General features: G+C 38.2%; 1 protein-coding gene and 1 long non-coding RNA gene across 13 annotated transcripts in view; one reads left to right on the top strand and one right to left on the bottom strand.

Moving 5' to 3' along the window:
* Nucleotides 1-16,844, top strand: part of ST7L (suppression of tumorigenicity 7 like) — a 151,705-nt gene that overhangs the window by 107,041 nt on the left and 27,820 nt on the right. The window lies entirely within an intron of this gene.
* The window catches only part of LOC309623663, a 128,270-nt gene continuing 114,869 nt past the window's right edge, over nt 3,444-16,844 (bottom strand). Inside the window, exon 2 of the long non-coding RNA XR_014241443.1 lies at nt 3,444-6,987. This is a non-coding gene — a long non-coding RNA (uncharacterized lncRNA). The remainder of the gene's footprint in view (nt 6,988-16,844) is intronic.

Below are 16,844 nucleotides of genomic sequence, written 5' to 3' on the forward strand. Positions count from 1 at the left end.
AACCACCATTCTACTCTCTGTTTCTATAAGTTTGACTTTTTTCTTAGATTCCACATGTAAGTGATACCATAGAGTATTTGTCTTTCTCTGTCTGGCTTATTTCACTTAGCATAATGCCCTCAAGTTTCATCTGTGTCGTCACAAATGGCAGGATTTCTTCTTTTTTATGGCTGAATAATATTCCGTTGTATACTACATTTTCTTTATCCATTCATTTGTCAATGGACACTTAGGTTGTTTTCATATCTTGGCTATCACGAATAATGCTGCAGTGGACATGGTAGTGCAGATATCTCTTTGGGATACTGATTTTGCTTTCTTCAGATATATTCCCAGAAGTGGGATTGCTGGAGAATATGGTAGTTCTATTTTTACTTTTTTGAGGAAATTCCATACTGTTTTCCATAGCGGCTGTACCAGTTTACTTTTCCATCAGCAGTGTACAGGGTACCCCTTTCTTCACATCCTTGCCAACATTTCTTATCTATTGTCTTTTTGATGATAGCCATTCTAACAGGTGTGAAGTGGTGTCTCTGCACTTCGCCAATGATTAATGATGTTGAGCACCTTTTCATGTACCTGTTGGCCGCTTGTATGTCTTTTTTGGAAAAATGTCTATTCAGTTCTCTTGCCCATTTTTAAATTGGATTATTTGTTTTTTGTTTTTGTTATTGAGTTACGAGCTCCTAGATATTAACCCCTGGTCAGATACATGGATTCCAAATACTTTCTCCCATTCTGTAGATAGCCTTTTCATTTTTTTGACTGTTTCCTTTGCTGTGCAGAAAAGGTTTTTCAGTTGATGTAGTATCACTTGTATAATTTTGCTTTTGTTGCCTATGCTTTCGGCATCTTATCCAAATATCATTGCCAAGACCATGTCGAAGAGATTTTTCCCTATGTTTTTTTCTAGGAGTTTTACAGTTTCAGATCTTACATTTAAGTCTTTAATCCATTTTGAGTTAATTTTTGTGAGTGGGTAAGATAGGGGTCCAATTTCATTCCTTTTCCAAAAAAAAATTTATTTATTTGGCTGTGCCAGGTCTTTTTTTTTTTTTTGCCTGCATTGGGTATTTGTTGCTGTGCATGGGCTTTCTCTAGTTGTGGCGAGTGGGGACTACTCTTCGTTGGGGTGCACAGGCTTCTCATTGTGGTGGCTTCTCTTGTTGCAGAGCATGGGCTCTAAGCCTTCAGTAGTTGCAGCTCGCATGTTCAGTAGTTGTGGCACGCAGGCTCTAGGGCACGTGGGCTTCAGTGGTTGTGGTGCACGGGCTTAGTTGCTCCGCAGGATGTGGGATCCTCCTGGACCAGGGATCAAACCTGTGTCCCCTGCATTGGAAGGCAGATTCTTAACCACTGCACCACCAGGGAAGTCCCTGTGCCGGGTCTTAGTTGTGCCATGCAGGATAGTTTTTAGTTGTGACATGTGGAATCTTTTTTTTAAATTGTGACATGTGGGATCTTCATTGCAGCAAGCAGGATCTTTAGTTGTGGCATGTGGGATATTTAGTTGCGACATGCAAACTCTTAGTTGTGTTATGTGGGATCTAGTTCCCTGACCAAGGATCGAACCCAGGGCCCCTGCATTGGGAGTGCAGAGTCTTAGCCACTGGACCACCAGGGAAGTCCCCAGTTTCATTCTTTTGCATGTGAATATCCAGTTTTCCCATCACCATTTGTTGACGAGACTATCGTTTCTGCATCGTGTGTTCTTGGTGCCCTCGTCAAAGATTAGTTGACTGTATATGTGTGGGGTTTATTTCTGGACTCTCTGTTTTGTTCCATTGATTTACATGTCTGTTTTTATGCCAGTACCATACTGTTTTGATTATTATAGCTTTATAATATAGTTGGAAGTCAGGAAGTGTAATGGCTCCATCTTTGTTTTTCTCAAAATTACTTTGGCTATTCGGGGTCTTTCGTGGTTTCGTACCTTTTAGGATTGTTTTTTCTATTTCTATGAAAAAGGCAGCTGGAATTTTGATAGGGATTGCACTGAATCTGTAGATCACCTCTGGTAGTAAGGACATTTTAACAATATTAATTCTTCCAATCCAAGAACATGGGATATCTATCTATTTATTTGTGTCTTCTTCAATTTCTTTCATCAATGTTTTATAGTTTTCAGTGGATAGGTCTTACACCTCCTTGGTTAAATTTATTTCTAATTTTGTTTTTGATACTACTGTAAATGGGATTGCCTTCTTACTTTCTCATTGTTTTCTGGCTGTTTTGTAGTCCCTCTATTTCTTCCTCTATTCATATCTTCCTTTGTGATTTGATGATTTTCTGTAGTGGTATGCTTTGATTCCTTTCTCTTTATCTTTTGTGTATTTACTATAGGTTTTTGCTTTGTGCTTACCATGAGGCTTACATAAAATATCTTATAGTTGTAACAGTCTATTTTAAGCTGATAACAACTTTGATCACATACAAAAATTCTACCCTTTTACTCCTCCCTCATTTCATGTTTTTGATGCAACAATTTACATCTTTTTATATTGTGTACCATTAACAAATTATTGTAGCTATATTTATTTTTAATACTTTTGTCTTTTAATCTTTATAGTGGAGTTAAGTGATTTACACACCACCATTACAGTAGAGTATTCTTAACTTGATAATATACTTACATTTACCAGAGAGATTTATAATTTCATATGTTTTTTCACATTACTAATCCATATTTCTTTCGTTTCAGCTTAAAGAACCCCCTTTAATATTTCTTATAAGGCAGGTCTAGTGGTGATGAATTCCCTCAGCTTTTGTTTGTCTTGGGAAGTCTTATCTCTCCTTCATTTCTGAAGGACCCAGCTTTGCTGGGTAAAACTTTTTGGATGGAAGTTTTTAATATCAGTACTTTGAATACATTGTTACACTCTCTCCTAGTCTGCAAGGTTTCTGCTGAGAGCCCCACTGATAGCCTTATGGGGGTTCCTTTGTATGAGATGAAGTTTTTTTTTTTTCTCACTGCTTTCAAAATTATCTTTGTATCTGATTTTTGAAAGTTTTATTATAATGTGTTTTGGTGAAGTCATCTTTGAGTTGAATCTATATGGGGACCTGTGAGCTTCATGTACTTCAATGTCCATATGCCTCCCAGATTTGGGAAGTTTTCAATTATTTTTTCTTTAAATAAACTTTCTGTCCCTTTCTCTCTCTCTCTTCTCCTTCTGGAACTCCTGTAATGCAACACTGTTTTACATTGTTTTACTTTATGGTGCCCCATAATTCATGTAGTCTTTCTTCATTCTTTTTCATTCTTTTTTCTTCTCTAACTGGATGATTTCAAATGACCCATCTTTGAGTTTATAGATTCATTCTTCTGCTTGATCAAGTCTGTTGTTGATCTTTTGATTGCATTTTTTATTTTATTCATTGTATTTTTCAGCTCCAGAATTTTTTTTTGTTTTTTTTTTTACAATTTTTAGCTCTTGTTGAACTTCTTTTTTTTTTGCCACACTGCATGGCATGTGGGATTTTAGTTCCCCAACCAGGGATCAAACCCATACCCCCTGTGGTGGAACCATGGAGTCTTAACCACTGGACCACCAGGGAAGTCCCTCTTGTTGAACATCTTGTTTGGTTCATATATTGTTTTCCTGATTTTATTGAATTATCTGTCTGTAGTCTCTTGTAGCTTGCTGAGCGTCCTTAAAACAATTATTTTGAATTCCTTGTTCAGTTCTTTGTCTTGCACAGTGTTAAAGTGGTGTGTGTAGGGGAGAAACGGGGGCTGGAAGCCCTGGTCCTCGGGCAGTGCAACAGCAGCTCCTTCTGATGGAGATGTATGGCAGCGTCTTCCTCCCTGGGGGTCTGTAGTGGCAATGGCTGTTGATTACCTCAGTAGTGAAAGCTTCCAGTGTCCTCTGTGGAGCAGACCACTGGGATCTTCACTGTCAAACACTACAGAGTCTTGCACTGTGAAAGCTGCATGGAGTCCATGGCTGTCATGAGGGTTGTTGAGGTCCTCAGCTGCAAAGCAGAGCAGGCTGCTGCTGTGGGACTATGTATCTGCTGCCTGGCTTATACTGATAACCCCTGACTTTATTCTTTATTCCTAGCTGTTTCCAGATATCTCTGCTAAGCCAATCTGCCTAGCAATTCTTTCTGTGTGGTTATTGTCCATTTTTTGCTCCACTATGTGGCTGGAGGTTCTTTTTTTTTTTTTTAATAGATTATATCCAATCTTTTTTTCTGAGAATATCTTTATTTCCCCTTTATTTTTTCTAGTTACATTGAGATATAATTGTCATACAATACTGCATAAGTTTAAGGTGCAGAGGTTCTTAATTGAATGCTTGGGCTTTCCCAGGTCTGTTTTAGTTCATGGATAGATGTTTAATTTTTTTTAAATTAATTACTTTATTTATTTATGGCTGCATTGGCTCTTCGTTGCTGCGCATGGGCTTTCTCTAGTTGTGGCGAGCAGGGGCTGCTCTTCTTTGAGGTGCGCAGGCTTCTCATTGCAGTGGCTTCTCTTGTTGTGGAGCACAGACTCTAGGCATGCAGTCTTCAGTAGTTGTGGCACATGGGCTTCAGTAGTTGTGGCACGTGGGTTCTAGAGCGCAGGCTCAATAGTTGTGGTTCAGAGGCTTAGCTGCTGTGTGGCATGTGGGATCTTCCCAGACCAGGTCTCGAACCGGTGTCCCCTACATTGGCAGGTGGATTCTTAACCACTGTGCCACCAGGGAAGTCCAAACAAGTGGTATTTGAAATTAAAGACACAATGCCATTTACATTAGCATCCCCCCAAAGTGAAATATTTAGGGATAAATCTAACAAAATATGTACAAGATCCATATGTGGAAAACTACAAAACTGTGATGAATGAAATCAATAACTAAATAAATGGAGAGATAGTCCATGTTCATGGATAGGAAGACTCAATATTGTCAAAATGCCCATTCTTCCCACTTGATCTTCCAAAACTTGGAAGAAACCAATTGTCCATCAACAAGTGACTCAATAAACAAACTGTGGTGCATTTAGACAATGGAATATTATTCAGCACTAAAAAGAAATGAGCTATCAAGACATAGAGGAACCTTAAATGCATATTACTAAGTGAAATAAGCCAGTCTGAAAAGTATACGTACTATATGATTTCAATTATATAATTACAATTATATTACATTTTGGGAAAAGTAAAATATGGAGACAATAAAAGCATCAATGGTTACCAGGTGTTTGGGGGGAGGGAGTGATATAAGGCAGAGCACAGAGGATTTTTAAGATGTAGAAACTATTCCATATGATACTATAATGGTGGATACATATCATTGTATATTTGTCAAAACCCATAAAATGTACAACACCAAGAATAAACATTAATGTAAGCTGTGGACTTTGGGTGATAATGATGTGTCAATGTAGGTTCATAGATTGTAAGAAATGTACCACTCTGATGTCGGATTTTGATAGTGGGGGAAACTGTGCATATGTAGGGGTAAGGGATATATGGGAAATCTATGAACCTTCCTCTCAATTTTGCTGTGAACCTAAAACTGCTCTAAAAAACAGCCTAATTTTTTTTAGAAGGACACTAAAAATGGGCAAAGCCTATGAATAGACAATTCTCAGAACTACACATGTTTATTGAGCATTGGTAATCAGGGAAATATGGAATAAAACAATAAGATACCACTTATTTACCCATCAAACTGGAAAAAAATTAAAATACTTATGTCCAAATTTGGTAAGGGTATAGGGAAATTGGCAATAATATATTGTTGTTAAAAGTGTAAAGTGGTAAAATCTTTTTAAAGGACATTGTGGTAATATGTATCAAAATTGAAAACAGGCATGCCCTTTGACCTAGCAGTTTCACTTCAAGAGAAATACTCACATATTTCTCCAAGATATATGTGTAATACTGATTGTACCATAAATCTGGACATAACCTAGATGTTCATCAATAGGAGAACAGTTAAGTAAATTATGATATATGCACAGCTTGGAATATTACATGGCAACTACAAAGAATAGCAAATAACCTAAGTATGTTGTTAAGAGTATAATGTGAGTAGTTGATGCCAATTCTATTAAAATAATTATGTATACTTTATGACAGCAAGTTCATAACAGTATCTGGAAGGAAATAAGTAATTATGCTTAACTCTAAGAAGGAGTATGGAGGGACTTCCCTGGTGGTCCAGTGGGTAAGACTCTGCGCTCTCAGTGCAGGGGATCCGGGTTCGATCCCTGGCTGGGGAACTAGATCCTGCATGCATGCCTCAACTAAGAGTTCGCATGCCACAACTAAGACCTGGCACAGCCAAAATAAATAAATAAATATTTTAAAAAATAAGAAGGGGTATGGAATGGGGGATATGGTGGTAGAGGGATTTTCACTTTTTACATAGTAATTCAGATATATATATATATCTGAATTTTCAGATTCTTTTCCCGTATAAGTTACTGCAAAATATTGAGTATGGTTCCCTGTGCTATACAGTAGGTCCTTGTTGGTCATCTATTTTCTATACAATAGTGTATATATGTTAATCCCAAACTCCTAATTTATCTCCCTCCCCCCCCTTTCCCCTTTGGTAACCATAATTTTGTTTTCTATGTCTGTGAGTCTGTTTCTGTTTTGTAAATAAGTTCGTTTGTATCTTTTTTTTTTTTTTTAGATTCCACGTATAAGCAATATCATACGCTATTTGTCTTTATTTGTCTTTCTCTGTCTGGCTTACTTCATTTAGTATGGTAATCTGTAGGTCCATCCATGTTGCTGCAAATGGTATTATTTCATTCTTTTTTATGGCTGAGTAGTATTCCATTTCATATATGTACAATATTGTCTTTATCCATTCAGCTGTTGATGGACATTTAGGTTGCTTCCATGTCTTGGCTGTTGTAAATAATGCTGCTATAAACAGTGGGGTGCATGTTTCTTTTCGAATTAGAGTTTTCTCTGGATGTATGCCCAGGAGTGGGATTGCAGGAGCATATGGTAACCCTAGTTTTAGTTTTTTAAGGAACCTCCATCCTGTTCTCCACAGTGGCTGTACCAATTTACATTCCCACCAACAGTGTAGGAGGGTTTCTTTTTCTCCACACCCTCTCCAGCATTTATTACTTGTAGACTTTTTGATGATGGCTGTTCTGACTGGAGAGAGGTGATACCTCATCGTATGATTTTCTATATTGATTTCCTGTTTTCAATTTCATTGATTTCTTTCTTTTTAAAAATAAATTCTTTTTTTAAAACATATTTATTTATTTATTTATTTTGGCTGTGTTGGGTCTTAGTTGTGGCATGCGGGATCTTCGTTGTGGCATATTTAGTTGCGGCATGCGAACTCTTAGTGTGGCATGCATGTGGGATCCCCAACCAGGGATCAAACCCATGCCCTCTGCATTGGGAGTGTGGAGCCTTACCCACTGGACCACCAGGGAAGTCCCATTTTCATTGATTTCTGCTCTAATTTTTATTATTTCTTTTCTTCTGCTTACTTATAGTTGATTTGCTCTTCTTTTTCTAGCTCCCTAAGGTGGAAGCTTACATTATTAATTTTAGATTTTTTTTTCTAATATGTGCATTCAGTGTTATAACTTTCCCTCTAAGGATTGTTTTTGCTGCATTTCATAAAATTTGATAAGTTGTATTTTCACTTTTATTTAGTTTAAAATATTTTAAAATTTTGTCTTGTGATTTCTCCCTTGACCCAACTGTTTAGAAGTGTGTTGTTTAATCTCCAAGTATTTGGGGATTTTCCAGCTATCTTTCTGTCATTGATTTCTGGATTTTTAAAAAAAATGTTTATTTATGTATTTGTTTGGCTGTGCTGGTTCTTAGTTGCAGCACGTGGGATCTTCGCTGCGGCATGTGGGATCTTCCTTGTGGCACGCGGATCTTTGTTGCAGCATGCAGGCTCTTTAGTTGCGGCATGCACGTGGGATCTAGTTCCCTGACCAGGGATTGAACCTGGGCCCCCTGCATTGGAAGTGCAGAGTCTTACCCACTGGACGACCAGGGAAGTCCCTGATTTTTGGATTAATTCCACTGTGGTCTGCGAACAGACATTGTATGATTTCTATTCCTTTAAATTTGTCAAGGTGTGTTTTCTGGCCCAGGATGTGGTCTGTCTTGGTGAATGTTTCATGTGAGCTTGAGAAGAATATGTATTCTGCTGTTGTTGGATGAAGTGGTCAGTAGATGTCAAATGCAACCAGTTAATCGATAGTGCTGTTGAGTTCAATTATGTTCTTACTGATTTTCTGCCTGCTAGATTTGGCCATTTCTGATAGAGGGGTGTTGAAGTCTTCAACTGTAATGGTGGATCCATGTATTTCTCTTTGCTGTTCTATCCATTTTTCCCTCATGTATTTTGATGCTCTCTTGTTAGGTATACACATTAAAGATTGATAAGTCTTCTTGGAAAATCGACTCCTTTATCATTGTGTAATACCCCTCTTTATCCCTGATAATTTTCCTTACTTTGAAGTCTGCTTTGTCTGAAATTAATATAGCTACTCCTTTCCTTTTTTTATTTTAAAAGCTTTTTATTGAAGTATACTTGACTTGCAATATTATGTTAATTCCCCATGTGTAACATAGTACTCCTGCTTTCTTTTTCTTTTTTAAAGTTATTTATTATTTATTTATTTATTTTTGGCTCATGCTGGATCTTTAGTTGTGGTATGAGGGATCTTCACTGCGGCATGTGGGATCTTTAGTTGCGGCATGAGGACTCAGTTGTGGCATGTAAATTCTTTAGTTGCAGCATGCATTGGGGATCTAGTTCCCCAACCAGCGATCAAACCTGGGCCCCCTGCATTGGGAGCACAGAGCCTTACCCACTGGACCACCAGGGAAGTCCCCACTCCTGCTTTCTTTTGATTAATATTAGCATGATATATCTTTCTCTGTTCATTTACTTTTGATCTGTATGTTTCTTTATATTTAAAATGGGTTTTGTGTAGACAACATACAGGTTGCATTTTGTTTTTTGATCCACTCTTACAGTCTCTGTCTTTTAATTGGCATATTTAGACCATTGACTTTAAAATGATTACTGACATGGTTGGATTGATATCTACCATATTTGTTTCTGTTTTCTATTCATTGCCCTTGTTCGTTGTTCCTGTTTTTGTCTTTCATTCTTTTTCTGCCTTTTATGGTTTTAATTGAGCATTTTACGTGAACCCTTTTTCTCTCTTTAGCATATCAATTATAATTCTTTTTTACAAATTGAAGGTTTATGGCAACCCTGCATTATCAGATGATGGTTAGCATTTTTTTAGCAATAAATTATTTTTAAATTAAGGTATGTACATTGTTTTTTTAGACCTAATGTTATTGCACACTTAATAGACTACAGTATAGTATAAACATAACTTTTATATGTCCTAGGAAACCAAAACATTCATGCGACTCACTTTGTTGAAATATTTGTTTTATTGAGGTGGTCTGGAACCAAACCCTCAATATCTCCTAGATATGCCTGTATAGATATATTTATATTTATACTGCTTGGTGTTCTCTGAGCTTCTTGGATCTGTGGCTTGGTATCTGATATTAATTTGGGGAAATTCTCAGTTATTATTGCTTCAAGTATTCTGTTCCTTTCCCTCTTTCTGGTGTTCCTCTTACATGTATGTTACACTTCTTGTAGTTGTCCCACATTTCTTGGATATTCTTTTCTGTTTTATTCTCCATCTTTTTTTCTCTTTGCTTTTCAGTTTTGGAAATTTCTATTGAGATATCCTCAAGTTCAGAGATTCTTTCCTCAGTTGTATGCCATCTACTAAATGTGCTCATCAAAGGCATTCTTTATTTCTGTCACAGTGTCTTTGATCTCTAATATTTCTCTTTGATTCTGTCTTAGAATTTCCAGCTCTCTGCTTACATTACATTGTCTGTTCTTGCATGCTGTCTATTTTGTCCATTAGAGTGCTTAGTACTTAGTCATAGTTGTTTTAAATTCCTGGTCTGATATTCCCAACATATCTGCCATATTTGAGTCTGTTTTTGATGCTTGCCCTGTCTCTTCAAACTGCTTTTTTACCCTTTAGAGTGCCTTGTAATTTTTTCTTGATAGCTGAACATTATGTACTGGGTAAAAGGAACTTCAGTAAATAGACTTTTAGCAATGTGGTGGTAAGATGTGGCAGGGGAGGAAGCATTCTATAGCCCTTGATTAGGTCTCAGTTTTTTTAATGAGCCTATTCTTCTGAACTATGAACTTCCCAAGTGCTTCTCAGACCACCCCACTCCCCAACCCACCCAGTTACAAGGGAAAAAATGAATAGAGTGGGCTAGAGTTGGGTATTCCTCTTTTTCCATATGGAAGACTAGAGTGTATTGGAGTTGCATATTTCCCTTTCCCCTGTTCAGTTAGGCTCTGAAAAACACCAGTGTTTAGGCTCAAGTGAAATAGTTTTCTCCTGAGGGCAGGCCTTGTTAAAAATGCTCTTAAGTGTGAGGTCAAGATGGTAAAGTAGGAAGACCCTGAGCTCACCTCCTCCCATGGGAACACCAAAATTACAACTATTTACAGAGCAACTGTCAATGAGAATGACCTGAAGACTAGCAGAAAAGATCTTCTGCAACTAAAAATATAAAGAAGGAACCACAATGAGATGTAGGAGGGGCAGAGACACAGTATAGTCAAGACCCACACCCCCAGGTAGGTGATCCACAAGTAGGAAGATAATCACAATTGCAGAGGTTCTCTCTAAGGAATGAGGGGTCTAAACACCATATCAGGCTCCCCAACCTGGGGAGTCCTGCACTGGAAAGATGAACCCCAGAACATTTGGGTTTGAGGGCCAGTGGGGCTTGATTTTGGGGAAGCCAGGGGGCTGTAGGAAACAGAATTCTCTCTTAAAGAGCACACACAATGTCTCACATACTCCAAGACCAAGGGCAGAAGCAGTAATTTGAAAGAAGGGTCAGACACACTTGCTGATCTTGGAAAGCCTCCTGAAGAGGCAGGAGGGAACTGGAGCTGACTATGGGGACATAGATACTGGTAGCAGCCATTTTTGGGAGCTCATTCTATTATGAGGACACTGGAGCTGGCAAGCACCATTTTGGAATCCTCCCTCTAAGATTTTGTTTTTGTTTTTTTTAAATTGATTAATTATATTTATTTTTTGGCTGCGTTGGGTCTTCTGTTGCTGCGTGTGGGCTTTCCCTAATTGCGGTGAGTGGGGGCTACTCTTCATTTCGGTGCACGGGCTTCTCATTGCAGTGGCTTCTCTTGTTGCGGAGCATGGGCTCTAGGCACGCGGGCTTCAGTAGTTGTGGCATGCGGGCTCAGTAGTTGTGGCTCACGGACTCTAGAGCACAGGCTCAGTAGTTGTGGCGCATGGGCTTAGTTGCTCTGCGGCATGTGGGATCTTCCCAGACCAGGGCTCGAATTGTGTCCCCCTGCATTGGCAGGTGGATTCTTAACTACTGTGCCACCAGGGGAGTCCCCTCCCTCTAGCTTATTAATGCAGGGACCTGGCCCCACCCATCAGCCTGTTGGCTCTAGTCCTGGGAAATGGGACAATCAGCTAGCTGGGTGGGGACACAGTCCCGCCCACAAGCAGGCAGGCTGCCCTAGACCACCTTGAGCCTGCAGCCATCCCAGGACCCAGCCACACCTACCAGCGGACCCAGGACATGGTCCCACCCACCAGTGGGCTGGCACTAGCCCTGGGACCCCTGGGACTTTGCAGCCACCTCTTGGAATCTGGCCCTGCCCACCAGGGGGCTGACACTAGCTCTGAGACCCAGCCTCACCCACCAGTGGGTGAACACCAGCCCTGGGACCTCCTGGGTCCATACCACCAGCAGGTCCATACCAGCAGGTCCATACCAACTTCAGGAACCCCCCCAAGGCCCCTGCAGTCAGAGATCCTGGGACCTGGGCCCACCCACCAGTGGTCCGGCCCTGGCCTCGGGACCCCCTGGGCCTCTACAGCCAGCCACCTTGTGACCTGGCCCTGCCACCCAGTGGGCCAGCACCAGGACTGGGACTCCCCAGGCCATACAGCTAGCTGGGCTAGGACCGAGCCCTGCCCATCAGCAGCTGGAAACCTCTGCACTAGGCAAGACCTGACAATCAACTGGGTCAGGATCCAGCCATGCCTACAAGCACACCTATAGCAGTCAGTCCATCACAACAGAAGGGGCCACGCAGCTCATATAGGGGACACCCCTAGAGCATATTGCTCTGCAGACCAGAAGGGAGTGGCACGATACATTTAAAGGGATGAAAGGGAAAACCTACAACCAAGAATATTCTACCTGGCAAGGCTATTATTCAGATTTGAAGGAGCGAACAAGTTTTACAGATAAGCAAAAGCTAAAGAATTCAGCACCTAAATATAAGACTGGAAACTGTAAAGCTCTTAGAAGAAAGCATAGGCAGAACACTCTTTGACATAAAATGTAGCAGTATTATTTTGGATCTGTCTCCTAAGGCAAAGGAAACAAAAACAAAAAAACCAAGTGGGACCTAATTAAACTTAAAAGTTTTTGCACAGCAAAGGAAACCATTGACAAAACTAAAAGACAACCTACGGAATGGGAGAAAATATTTACAAATGATATGACTAATAAGGGGTTAATACCCAGTATATATAAACAGCTCATACAACTCAAAATAAAAAAAAACAAACAACCTGATTAAAAAAATGGGCAGAAGACCTGAAGAGACATTTTCCCAAAGGAGACATATAGATGCCCAACAGGCTCATGAAAAGATGCTCAACATCATTAATCATCAGACAAATGCAAATCAAACCACAATGAGATATCACCTCACACCCACCAGAATGGCTGTCATCAAAAAGACCACAAATAACAAATGTTGGTGAGGATGTGGCGAAAAGAGAACCCTTGTACACTGTTGTTGGGAATGTAAATTGGTGCAGCCACTATGGAAAACAGTATGGAGTTTTCTCAAAAAAACTAAAACTAGAACTACCATACAATCTAACAATTCCATTCGTAGGTATTTATCCAAAAAAGACAAAAACACTAATTCAAAAAAACATGTGCATCCTTATATTCATTGCAGCATTATTTACAGTAGCCAAATATTGTATGATATCACTTATATGTGAAATCTAAAATCAAAACTAATGAACAAACATAAGAAAACAGAAACAGAATCATAGGTACAGAGAGCAAATGGGTGGTTGCCTGAGGGGAGAGGAGTGGGGGAATGAGAGAAATAGGGAGATTAAGAGGTACTAACTTTCAGTTACAAAATAAACAAGTGTGGGTATGAAATGTACAGTGTTGGGAACAAAGTCAATAATTATGCAATATTTTGTATGGTGACAGATGGTAACTAGACTTATTGTGATGATCAGTTTCTAACATACAGAAACATCTAATCACTACGTTGTGCACCAGGAACTAATAGAGTGTTGTAGGTCAATTATACTTCAAAAACAAACAAACAAGCAAACTCCTAGAAAAAGAGATCAGAATTGTGGTTACCAGAGGTATATGGTGGAGGGAATTGGATGAAGGTGGTCAAAAGGTACAAGCTTCCAGTTATAAGATAGATAGTAGGGATGTAATCTACAACAGGATAAATTAACACTGCTGTGTGTTATATATGAAAGTTGTTAAGAGTGTAAATAATAAGAGTTCTCATCACCAGGAAAAAATTTTTTTCTCTATTTCTTTAATTTTCTGTCTATATGAGATGACGGATGTTCATTAACCTTATTGTGGTAATCATTTCATGATGTATGTAAGTCAGATCATTATGCTGTACACCTTAAACTTATATGGTGCTGTATGTCAATTATATCTCAATAAAACTGGAAGAAAAAAACAACAAAACCCAAAACCAAAAAGCAGACAAAACCCCAGAATGGTCTGGGGTATTTCAAAACAGTTACTTTTTTCCTCCCCCTGCTGGAAGCATGAGAAGATTTTTCGCCGATAATCACTGTAAGAATCTGGTGGAGCTCCTAAAAATAAAACTCACAAAAGTGTGAGAGGGTCCCTTAGACTGGGTCCCCCCAGAGTCTTTAATTCCCATACTTGTTTCAGGACCCCGTTTCCACCTGGTTTTCTCTCTTTTTTTTAACCTGTTTTTTTTTCATTCAACATAATTATTTTGAGATTCATTCATATTGTTGCACGTGTTGATAGTTCATTCTTTTTATGGCTGAGTGGTATTGTATGGATATACCACAGTTTATTCATCCATTCACTTGTTGGTAGATATTAGGGTAATTTCTAGTTTTTTGCTATTACACATTGAACATTATTTTACAATTTTTGCATAGACGTGTACTTATATTTCTTTGGGATAAATACCTAGAAGTAGAATGGCTGAATCATATGGTAGGTAAGTGTATATTTAACTCTTAAGGAAACTACCAAACTATTTTTCAAATCGGTTGTACCATTTATACTCCTATGAGCAGTTCCAGTTGCTCCACTTGCTCATCAACACTTAATATGGGAAGTCATTTTAATTTTAGCCCTTCTAATAGGTGTGTAGTGATATCTCATTGTGGTTTTAATTTACATTTTCCTAATGACTAACAATGTTGAGTATCTTTCCAATCACTTATTTGCCTCTTGTATGTCTTCTTTTTTGAAGTATCTTGTAGAACATTTTCCCCATTTTTTTTATTTTTATTTTTTTTAATTTTTGGCTGTGTTGGGTCTTCGTTGCTGCATGTGGGCTTTCTCTAGTTGCGGCGAGCGGGGGCTACTCTTCGTTGCGGTGCGTGTGCTTCTCATTGCGGTGGCTTCTCTTGTTGCAGAGCATGGGCTCTAGGCGCACGGGCTTCAGTAGTTGGGGTGCGCGGGCTTAGTTGCTCTGCAGCAGGTGGGATCTTCCTGGACCAGGGCTCGAACCTGTGTTCTCCGCATTGGCAGGCAGATTCTTAACCACTGCGCCACCAGGGAAGCCCAATTTTCCCCATTTTTATTGGGTTGTTTTCTTACTATAGAGTTTTGAGAGTTCGTTGTATATTTAGGATGTCAGTCCTTTATGAGATATGTGATTTGAAAATATATTTTTCTAGTCAATGACTTTCTTTCCATTCTCTTAATAGTGTCTTTCAAAGAGCAGAAGTTTTTAATTTTGATAATGTTCCAACTTATCAATTTGTTCTTTATGGATGGTACTTTTGACATCATACTAAGAAATCTTTGCCTAGCCTGAGGTCACAAAAAGATATTATCCTATGTTTTTTCTACAGATTTTATAGTTGTAGGTTTTACATTTAGATGTACAATATATCTTGAGATAATTTATATATATGGTATGAGGTATGGATCAAATTTTAGTTTTTGCATGTGGATGGATATCCAATTGCTCCAGAACCATTTGTTGAAAAGACTATACTTTCTTTATTGAATTGCTTTTGCACCTTTGTCAGAATCACCTGATTACATATTCAAGGGTCTATTTCTAGACTTTCTATTCTGTTCCATTGATCTGCTTATTTTTATGCCAGTACCACTCTGTCTTAATTAATGTAGTTTTATAAGAAATCTTAAAGTCAGGTAGTGACATTTTCCAGTTTTGCTCTTACCATTCAAAGTTGTTTTGACTATGTTAGTTTCTTTGTATTTCTGTAAAAATTTTAGAATTATCACTTTTTACAAAAAAGCCTGTTGAGATTTTGATTGGGATTGCATTAAATCTATTGATCAGTTTGGGGAGAACTGGCATCTTAGCAGCATTGTCTTCTGATTCATGAAAACAGTATGTCTCTCCGTTTATTTAGGCCTTTTTCAACTTCTCTCAGCAATGTTTTGTCGTTTTCAGTGTATAAGTCTTGTGCATTTTTTGTCAGCTTTATCCTTAAGTATTTCATATTGTTGATGCTATTATAAATGGTACTGTTTATTACTATTTCCATTGCTAGTAAAAAGACAATTGATCTCTTCTGTAACCTTGATAAATTCACTTATTAGTTCTGGTAGCTTTTTTAAGAAAAATAGATTCCATTAGATTTTCTACTTAGACAATTATATTTTCTGCAAAGACAGTTTTACTCCTCCCTTTCTAATCTGAATACCTTTATTTCTTTTTCTTGCTTTACTGCACTGGCTAATACCTCCAATATAATATTTGAATAGAAAAGTGGTAAAAGTGGATATTAATGCCCTATTCCTAATCTTAGGGGAAAGTGTTTAGTCTTTTATGATTAAATTTGATATAAACTGTAGGTTTTTTCTTTGATGTCCACTATCAGGTCAAGGAAGTTCCCTTCTATTTCTGGTTTGCTGAGTTTTTATCTGAAATGTATGTTCGATTTTGTCAAATGCTTTTTTTTTGAATCTATTATTTTCACTAAAGATCTGCATTTATTTTCCTCAAAGCCAAATGCTTTGACATTTTACCAGTTGTCTCAGACATTGGATTTGATGGATAATTACAATAGCCACATTTCAAAAATCTGTTTTTTTTTCCCTTGAGAGTAAACTGTATTAAAGTTACTTTCCAGAAAATATATTCAGTAAATATGATAATGTAGTAACAAACTTGGGCTCATAAGCCTTTGAAAATTTTGAGTAATCTTCAATGATGTTGATCAGGAAATTCTTTCACTGATGGAATCACTTCTCTCATCTCCAGAACTGTATCACCTGGGAATATTGACATGATCATATAGTTTTTCTTTTTTGAATTGTTAATATGGTGAATTACATTGGTTGGTTTTCAAATGTCAAACCAACCTTGAATTCCTGAGATAAACCCAAGTTGGTCATTATGTATAATCTTTTTATATATTATTGGATTTGATTTGTTAAAATGTTGTTAAGATTTTTTGGCATGTTTGTTCATGAGGGAAGTTGGTTTGTATCTTTCTTTGTCATGTTACTGCTTGGCCTTATAGAATGAGTTGGGAAGTGA

This window comes from Balaenoptera borealis, assembly GCF_965194805.1.
Source record: "Balaenoptera borealis genome assembly, chromosome: 1".
In the NCBI taxonomy this organism is placed as follows: Eukaryota; Metazoa; Chordata; class Mammalia; order Artiodactyla; family Balaenopteridae; genus Balaenoptera; species Balaenoptera borealis.